Raw genomic sequence first — 10513 nt, 5'->3', positions numbered from 1 at the left:
CAATTAAGAAAACAGTAAATGTCAAAAGCCAGTACGTGGTGCCATTCTTCTGATTTTTTATGCTTCACAATAAAACCAGAAGAGGTTCATTTCAATCAGACTGTGTAGAGCTAACAGATGAGCTTCAGTTAGAAAGGTTACCTCTTCCCACAACCTTTCTCATTTCTTCTCAGGACAAATGTAGACGGTTTGAGCTGAGGTAGGAGAGTATTTAGCATGGAATAAATTCCCATTTTAGATCTATTAAATTCTTTAGTGCATTTACAAACAATGCAAACCTGACTGAAAACCAGTCAAAGGACACATAGTGAGAACCATCAATAAACTAAATTAGATTTACTGTTGAAAGAGACTGGTGCTTAAAATGTTGCCATTTTCTCTCACAGAAAACCCTGCTTTGCATCTGCCACAACACCAAATGTGAGTACTTTAGATTTTCAACACAAGTTATAAATCTTTAAACTAAGAATATTTTAAAAATAGACTTCAATCATAAATTGTAAACATCTATTGACTAAAATATAAGAGGAACTGCCATTAACATTCACTATTAGAGATAACCAACTCTTCTATCCAATTTCTTCTATTCAAGTAAGACATAACTTGCATTAACACGGATCTGTGAATCACTTTAGACATAGCTTTAGAATTTACCACTTCATGTAAAATGTCTTGCACTCAAGAAAAAATCCAACTTCTCTAACCCACAGTTGATATCCTTTCCTTTTTCCTTACTGTACGTTTACTTACTTTTTTTGTATAACTACTGGATCTCAATGTTAGATGATAATGTACTGGTAAATTTTGCTTACTATGATCTTCAGTGTGCCTTTAAAAAGTAACACAAAACAATGACTCATAAGTGTGAAATACTGACTGTCTCTACTCTGAGCATGGGTATGTGTGCATGTTAAAAAAAAAGTTGTATGCCAAATTTGTTTTCAATTTTATTTATTTTTTTTTAAATTTTGGTGAGATTTTAGTGGTATATGCATAGTGGAAAACCAGCTGATTTTTTCCATCTCAAGGGAGAATTAGCATTCTCATTACAGAGCATATTTCTAGAGTTTCATTAAATGTATTTATGTAACAAGCAGGAGTATACTGATCAGCCCTTTATGTTTGATTTGACACTGCTGATCACTTACATGCTTGCAGGTCATCTTGCCACATGCTTCTGTAAATGTTTTGCAAGTTAATTATCCTAATGACCACGGATCTGTTGGAAAACAAACAGTACTAGGAAATCAAATGACATTACAGAAGTGGGTTCCAAAATTTGCTTGTCCATTCTAAAGTGATGGGAAATTATAAAAAGCATTTCTGAAGCATCTCACAACTTTTCCTGTCACAAATACAAATCATGGAGCTCTCTGTGTGTAGCAGGGCCAGTTGCCTTAGTAACAGCATCACCCCACTTCCTCAACTAAGTGCCAAGTCTCTGTGCTTGAGGCACTGAGGTCTCTCTGCAGTTTCTGTTAAGTCATAGCTTTCCCAGGGAAGAATGTCAGCTTATTTAACCAGTCTGGGGAAGAATTATATAGAGAAATTTGGCTGAGGTTTCATTTCACTTCACCTCCTGTTAAATATGCTCCTTCTTGAAGAGTGATTAAGTCAATTGTCATCTACTATGCAGTCTTAACAGTTTTTAGAGATATACAGGTTATCAAACATCACCTAGATCACAATAGAAGTAAAACTTTTTTACTAAATCTGTAAATTGTATCATATGTTAAAAAGGTAAAAAGAAAAAAAAAAACAACCCGCATTAAATATACTGTGGGCTATAAAGATGCAAATGAAAGAATCTTCCAAGTGTCTTGAAGCCTGCAAGGGATGCTAAGAAACTTTACATTATTGTGCACACAAAAATAGATTTTCAGTTTTAATTAGTGATTTTGTGGCTTGCTAGCATCACTAGGAAGCATATTTCAGTGATCTATGTCACCCTAAAGCAAGAGTCATTTTGAACAGCAGGGGCAATCCCAGAAGTACAGCTAATCAATTGGAAACCAGCCACTCTTGTCTTTAAAACTGCTTTATAAGGATAATTAAGACAAATTTCTGGCTCTAAACCATTTATTTTAAGGTGTTTTGGGTTTTGGTTCCTTGTTTTCTTTTTTGGTTTTTTGGTTTTTTGGGGTTTTTGTTCAATGTTTTTTGTTATCTTGAATACAAGCTTTTGATAAATGCAAAACACAAAATATAAATGAGTTTCATTTTAAGATATTTGATAACTGAATTACTAAGACAAAAATGAAAGCCAAACCAGAAACAAACAAAATCCAAAAGCTAACCCAGCCAAACCAAACCAACTGGTAATCTATGACAAGGTTCTTCTGCCAAAAGCCAGTGATTAAATGCTTTTTTTTACCGACTTTCTTCAGCCTATGTAGGGGTATGAAGGCATTACAGATACACAAAAGAAATTGAAAGTAAACATTCAATTTTCAGGGAAAACTTTCTTTTTTTTTAATTCAACCTTCCTCAGAAAAATCCTAAATATTGTTGACACTTGATTTTATTAGGAAGGAAAACACTTTGAAATAAAAAATATTGAAGCATATATCAAAGTGAATTTCCTTCATCAGTTGTATGATAAGTACTCCTTCAGTGAAAGTACTGTAACTAGCACTAAATTAACAGTAAAACAGAATGGAATCTAATATAATGATTTAGAAAGAAAAGGGAAAAAATATACAATTTAAAGCCCAATGCTGGGAACATTTCAGTATTCACTGGAAAAGTAAGAGAATTTATTCGCTTTTGTAGATAATATGAAAGCCATGGGTAGTTGAAAGCAACTGTGACACCTAGACATATTTGAAGTAACATCTTATTACAGCCCATATTTAGAGTAGGTAGCCTAAATACAGAGCCTTACTGTATTTTTAAAACAATATTCATTTCATAACAATGTTTGAAAACTGAATTCAAAATAGGTCTTGCAAGAACAAGTGTAAAATGGAGTTTTGTAAGCAGCCTTTGCCTACCGGGTAAAATTACATTTCTTTTAAATTGGATGAGCAATATTAAAGAGGTCTGAACAAAAAAATAACCAACATGTTATGAAGGCATAAGGCTATTGAAAATGATTAATTCCATTGTCAGACTTTATACTGTAGTTTCCAGCAGTAGAAATTTCTTCATGGACAGGGAAAAAGGGAATAAACAACTCACAACCTCTTTGGATCTTCCCAGTATATCTCTCAGTATAAGTTGGATAACATAAAAGGAACAAGACAAACTTGAAAAGTGGCTATATCAATATGCTTCCCTTGAAGTCCACACCTGTTAGAACTTCAGAAGATTCTTAAATTCAAATTTTGGTCTGGATTAGTCTTAAAAGTAGGGCAGCTGTCCTAGAATATAGTTTGTATTCTTTCTTGATAGAGGAATCAAGGGTTCCCTGATAGGAATAATCATTCCATCCCTTAAGCCTACGTGAATTACCAAAATATCCAAATAACACCAGCAACAAATGTCTTTTTTCTTTTTATAATAATATTTAGATGATATTGTGACATATTTGTCACAGGAGGAGCATTATCCTAGCATCTGGATAGCTCTTCTGTAGCATTCTTATTTGCCCCTCAACTATTACCTGTTCTAGAGAGTCTGGTATATGTATGGATTTAAGAACAATTCTGTAGAAGAGACTGTATTTTCTGAATGTCATTTTGCACACACTGCATGACAAACCTGTGGGCTAACAGGATGATTTCTGACTTCTGACTTGAGTCTAGGCATTTCAAATCAAGAAATCCTAGTCTCCAAATTTCAGTTAATCTTCTTCAGCTCATACTCTGATAGTACAGCTGAGACTGACATGCTAACCAAACTCTTAAAGTAGAAATACTGAATTGACAAAAATTTCTGACAGCTGAAGTATACCAGAAATAATCAACAAGATTTAATCAGCAAAAGTACTGCATTTAGTAATTATTAGCCTCATGATTCCATTCCAACAACTTGCTTTTAATACATTTTATACATACACATACATCAACATGAATTATTCATCAAAATATTCTCAACATAGGAGGGTAAAAGGAAAAAGAAAATAAAAAAAATAATGTGATGAACTCAAGACCAGTTCAAGACTATGGAAATGTAAAATTTCATTTACTTACTTTTGGTATAGGGAGATATTTCCATTTTCTTAGAAAATTCAGATAAATTTTATTCAAAGACAAACAGTTACAAAAATTAAAAGTCTAGAAGAACAGGATTATTTTACTTTCTGCATCATTACAGAAGCCTTAAATTATTTGTATATTTAATCTCATAGAACAGCTTTCTGGCACATGCTTTCTGGCACACAGTAAAATGAGGGGTCTCTCAAGTTGTTGCTGTGCAAAATGGATTAACAATTGAAGAACTTCTGTTATAATATTTATAAACAAATGTTAAGTTGAGAAGGGAATAAACTAAGCACCAAGATGAGATGGCATGCATTATTAAACAGGAGCATACAGAGGAAGAATATATTAACATACTGTCCAACTTTTATGAGACTTACCCTACTAACAGTTCTTTAGGGTTTCAGCAGGTGGTTATCCTAGAAAAGGGTGAATATTTAATACATAAATACTTTATGTAACATTAAATAAGAGATATGCTTTCTATCAAAAAAAAAATTATTACAAACTTGAGTCGTATCCTATGCCTAGGAAATTATAGGATTTTTGCCCATAAAAAGTATCAAGATCCATTATAGATGGGATTATATGAACTAGTTTGAATTAAACACATAAAATCTAGTGTATGCTGCATTTTATGGAATGATCAACATGCTTTTCCTTTGGTGACCAACATAAGACTACTTAGAGTTTAAAATAATTAGGCAGGCACCATCTACTCAGAATTTTTTTTTTTCAACTTCCCAGCTAACTCCTAGAGTAATTAATGTGTTGCATTTATGGATTCCATGCTGAAGTGTCTGATCAATAATTAACGCCATAATTTCACAAGCCATAAATGCACTCTTCAAATACAGTTTCATGAAGTTAAAGAATTTTTCCAGCTACTGAGTGACGGTGGGATACTACAAATAATTTACTTATAAAATCCACTGCTGTGTCTTGTAGCCAATATAAATTTGCAGAAGAAAAAAGGATGTTGATTTTGTTTACTAACTCCATTAACTTCTCTTTCACAAGTAATCTTCCTTCCCAGTAAATATCCCTTGATACTTCATTTAAAGTCTAAAGGAACCTCTCTGCATTAAATTATTCCATTATACATCATGAAAACTTTGGTTGTAGCACTTACATGTCTTGTCACAAAAGGCACAAAAAAACCTCTTTCAAGCCAATTACAGAACTTTTTTAAGGTAAAGACTTATTGGTCAAGACATATAAGTCACTGCAGAGTGAAAGATGAAGGCATGATTTTTTCTAGCTGCTTATCATGCTCGTTGGGCTAACAAGCCTCAAACTGTGCAAAACGTGTTTTTTGCTTTGAAGGTCAAATTACTAAACCAGGATACTGTCTCAATATGAAGTGTAAAATGCATACTGGGTAGAAATTAGAAATTATGCCATTAAAAACACTTGCTCCTGTTTTGCCCTAAAATGAAATGCACAAACCTATTTTGTATCTGAGAAGGGTAATATTGGAAAATTATTGGAAAATAAAAGCAGAGGTGAAGTACAAAAAAGATTGTAGTCTCAGTTCATTATTGGCATCATGCAATTCCAAGTACTCCAGCAGAACAATCTCAGCTTTTCACAATAGCAGAAGAAAAATTAAACATTTATGAGGCTAATTAGAACATGAGTTACAGGGCATAAGTCATTACTAAGAGGTAGAGACAAGAAGCAACATCTCCTTTGGGAAGTTTCTTTAGGAATATCTATTACATTTCCAGCACTCTCAGGTCAGGACTTCAAGCTGTATCATGTTTACTAAACATCTCAAATTTTAGATCACCATATTCTAATCTGGTGTATGTAGGGTTTTATTCTGTCTGTATACTATTTTAAAATATTACTGTTAAAAAACCATAAAACAATGAAAGTCCCAACATATTTCTCTTCAGAATTTTATTTCAAATTTCTTTAATCACATTCAACTGCATCTTTTATTATTATATTTTAATATATAAACAAACTACTAATTAAATGCAACACATCAACACCCCATAGCAAGAAATTTTATAGGGCAATTTTTTTTTATCAGATATTGTTGATACTGGAAAAGAGAGGGAGTGAAAAGCTGCTAAATGCATATAAAGGTGTGTAAAAGTATTCAGTTATACCCTACTATTGTCTATTTTTTCTTAACTCTCCTTGTAAAAATTAAAATATGGATTTTAAATCTGTTAAGAAAGTACAATAAATTTCTCTAGTAAAAAAATCCCACAAAAACCCCAAAGCAAAACAAAACAAAAATCATCTTAGTTTCTTGGTTTACCAAAAGGGTATCAGTGTACACAACAGAATATATTTTGTACTTACAAAAGAATTTCAAAAAGAGTAAAAAAATTATGTCACATTTGCAATATTAAGGAAGCATAACAGTATCTGTGATTTTTATTAGATTTTTAATAGTTTTTTGGTCAGCCATTTTCCAGGAAATTATGCTACCTGATAAAATCTACGCATCTTCCTTTTTTTTTTTCCTTTTTTTTTTTTTTGGTGAAGATTTCAAGCATTTCTGTTTCCGAAGTACTTAAAACTTGAAATCAGAAGGCAACTCCAACACTATCCATCTTTCAACCACACATCACTGAGAACTTGGTACTAAATTGGCAGCAGAGTAATTCTTTCAAGGCTTGCTCCAAGATCTGCCACAATTAGAAGAAGAATTTGGATCAGATCAAGGGAAAATCGCAGCCTGAGGAAGAAATACGCTACTGCCAGGGTAACTATCATTTCCTGTGAGGCACTGGAAATTGCCCAGAGAAGCTGAGGATGCCCTGTCCCTGGAAGTGTGCCAGACCAAGCTGCATGGGGCTCTGAGTAAGCTGGTCAGAAGATGCCCCTTCTACTACTGTTCAATCCCGATTGTCAGTTATCCTTAAGGTCCCTTCCAACACTAACTGTTCTGCTTCTGTAGAATAAAGAATATCAGACCAAGTCTAAAATATTTTGCTTTACCAGCTCTGCCAGCCAGTGAACACCTTATGATTTGCCTTGGGCTCTAATTCATTTATGCATTTCTACTGCTATGCTGGGGCACTGGAGAGCACTGACTATTACTAAAGTCATAACATTATAAAAAAAGAAATTACTTTGTGAATGAAAACCGTATTTCCCAATTTAAAAGATGATTTTGTCTTGCCCAGGTAAATTATAGATGGTGAAACATAGACACACAAAAATCCTGTTTTGTTACTGATTATTGGAAGTCATTAATTATTTTCACATGAAAGTAAACAAAGTAAGAGATTTACACATTTAAGGAATAAGTTATTTAGCTTCTAGTATAAAGATAGACAGACAGACAGACAGACAGATAGATAGATGTGTGTATATATATATAGATATATATATATATGCTAAAAACACAACTACTACTATTTACAAAAAAGATAAGTCATAACTATTGATGTCTTTGGCAGAAACAAAAAATTGTTTGGACTGGGGTAAGGCCTGGGTCATGACTCCTAAATGAGAAAGTTGCATAATAGTTGTAGGGTGCAGATAACTAATTGAAAGTACTTTCAGGACCTGGGGGAAGTAGAGAGAAAAAGCCTAAAGGACTACAGGTTTTACTTGTTTTGTTTATTTACAACCACCACTGTCCCTAGTCCTCTGACATTGATGGGACTGTTATACAGACGTATTGTATAATACACCAAAGACTATTTCATCTTCTTGTACCAAGACTTTCAATATATGCGCAATTTCTTTATACATTTCCATCAGTTTGTATCTGTATGCTCTGCCTCTTCATTTATTGCAGCATTTATACAGTATTTGGGACCTAATTCTGTGTGTTTGTGCAACACAGAACAGTCCTGTCTTGCTCTCCAATTGTTTCCAAAGTGCTACAAGTAATAATAAGAGCAATCTGTCACATAATAACTCTTACTTTTATTTTTCTTTTTAACAGACAATTAGTTTTTACTCTCAACATCTTCACTTTTTTTAAATCTAAGAGATATAATATAAACAAGAGATAATTATAAATAGAAAACCACCTAACAGTAAAGAAGCAATTAAAATTGATTCATATCTCTGAATTTCTTCTATTTCTAGGCTGTAAGAAGGAAAATGAAAACTAAAAATTATAAAGAAAGATGAAGTAACTGAAAGAAAGTATTGAATTTAAGAAATTATTTTCCAGTTCTGATGTTTTTAAAAATCTGTTAGGTCCATTATCTCATTTCTCCTTTGATTTCAGCCTCATTTTACATGCATTGGGATTGCCAGAAGAGGCCAAAAGAAAAGAAAATCTGAAGAAATATATCAGTGGCAGACATTTTGAGCTATCAATACCCTTGATTTTAGGCATGGAGAGAAGGTAAAGAGGAAAATAATTACTATAATACTGCCATCCAAATAATATGAATTTTCTGAAACCTATTAGAAATATCAGTGCACATACTAGGTTTAGTTTCAGCATCATTTTCTTTGGCCCTTAGGAGGAAAATGCAAAGGTTGTTTACCTGTTTTCATGGGCAATTGAATTATTTTATTATTCTGATGAATAAAGAGGGTAAATGTATTCATTTCTTGTTGTTCAGTCTTTTTTTTTCTTTTTTAGCCAGGCTCCCTACAGCTTTACTCATTAGCTATGTTGATTTTCATCCCTTTGCCAATTTTAGTTTCAGAGGAGCCAAAATCAGTTTCTTCATGTTGTCTTACAAACAGCTTCCTTTATTTCTTCTATTTTCCTCCTCAATGTATTTCATTTGCAACTTGATCTCCAGTCTTCCTGAATGCCTAGAGCACCTGTTGCTGATTTATTACCTCACAGAGACCTGTTAGCAGCTGTTCTTTCCTTTTGCTTACAGCCTCCAAAAGGTGCCAGTACATTTGGGTTATGCAGGCAGCCTGATGGGTATGCAGATTAAACAGTATAATTCAAACTAAACAGGGCACATCCTAGGGGAGTGGAGGAGGAAAGAACCAGAAAGTAGAAGCTTAATTTCTAGGTTTAATACAAGTAATATTAATTTTGTTCAAGACAAACCTAAGGATTTTAGGATGTGGACAAATACATCTCACTAGTGACATTTATTTAATACAGGTAACCTATTATATTTGTTTGGTAACTAGTGTGATTTGAGTTGCTTTTCCAGCAGTTCTGAAACTTTTAACCATTTCTTTCATGTTTTTCTGATGTGTTTTTCTTGGGGGTCAAGTTTCTTTTGTTCCTTCTTATCTATAGAATTTTTCTCATAAATTGCTAAGAAATACTAACCACTGGGTACTTACAGGTACTTAAGAAAACTAACAGGTAGCCAAGTTCAGGAGGGAGAAGGGCATCTGGATACACTTCTCTTTTTGGGAATTCCTCTCCAAGAGGGAGACACACTGTGAGGAATGAGCAGGGGCACAGGCTAGTCTCCTCTCACTCTGGGCATCGGAGGACGTCGGGCAAGTTGCTGCTCACCGTGGTGAGAATTCACAGTCATCACCAGAGCCCAGTCCTGTACTGCCTCTTCCTTTCTGTGGCCTTTGGACTGGGACCTTTTTAATAGCTACCTCACTGAAAGAGGGATCTATCCCTGTCTGGTCTGCTTGGGTGCCCAGGATCTTGAGCTCTCCCTGCCCTGCTGGTAGACGGGCTGCTGCTTGTCCCACTCCTGCTGCTTCTTCGGCGCTGCTCCGAGCTTTTATTGCACTGTAGGCCCGCACCTCCTGCCAATCGAGACATCCTGCAGCTCCAGCAGCTCCAAAGCTCTAGAGCTTCTGATACGTCTCATCTACCACCTCGGGATTATTCTGCTCATTCCCACCAGCCCAGCTTGCTGCTCCCTAGAGTCCTGCGGGGGCACCAGGACCGGCTGTCCCAGGGGGGTTTGTGAAGCGAAGTCTCTCTCCCGTCCCTTCCCGTCCGGGCCGAGCCGCCATCACCGCGTGTGGGCCCAGCCCGCGCCACAGCGCCCCCTGCCGGCCCGGCGGAATCCCCGCCCCGGCACAGCAGTGAGGGGAGAGCGGCCCGGAGGGGTCACTGGGGCCTGCTCTATTTGGTGTGAGTGCCAGAGCTGCTGCTGTCTGCTTTATTGTACACACCAGGAAAGAACTGACATTCCTATCCCCATATCTTCACCTGACAGCCCCTTAATTTCATAATTATAGTAATTTGGAGGGAAGGGCTTTACATTTTCCATTCCAAGGGAGACTCCTGTCTTCCTCTGCAGACACCTGTCCTTTAAAACAAGACAGTTTTCTATATCAGTCGGTGTCTCCTTAGCTGGATGCTGTATTTGAAATACGCTGTGCTTGTGCTATGTATGTGTTGCTGGCTGTGTCCTGGGGGCCTGTCCGTCCCCCAGCTTCTGCCGGCAACAAGCCCAGACAGTCAGGCTGTCGCAGGGGACAGAGCCACCGTCCGG

The 10513-nt window shown here is 35.6% G+C and overlaps 1 long non-coding RNA gene across 1 annotated transcript; it reads right to left on the bottom strand.

The window, feature by feature from the left end:
- Positions 1 to 1148: 1148 nt before the first annotated feature.
- Positions 1149 to 10017, bottom strand: LOC107215789. Its single transcript, XR_004495505.1, has 3 exons — positions 9390 to 10017; positions 4523 to 4561; positions 1149 to 1219 (listed from the first exon to the last, which is right to left on the bottom strand). It is a non-coding gene; the product is annotated as an uncharacterized LOC107215789 (long non-coding RNA).
- Between the last annotated feature and the right edge of the window lie 496 nt (positions 10018 to 10513).

This window comes from Parus major, chromosome Z, assembly GCF_001522545.3.
Source record: "Parus major isolate Abel chromosome Z, Parus_major1.1, whole genome shotgun sequence".
NCBI lineage: Eukaryota > Metazoa > Chordata > Aves > Passeriformes > Paridae > Parus > Parus major.
This window is presented reverse-complemented; position numbering and strand designations above follow the sequence as displayed.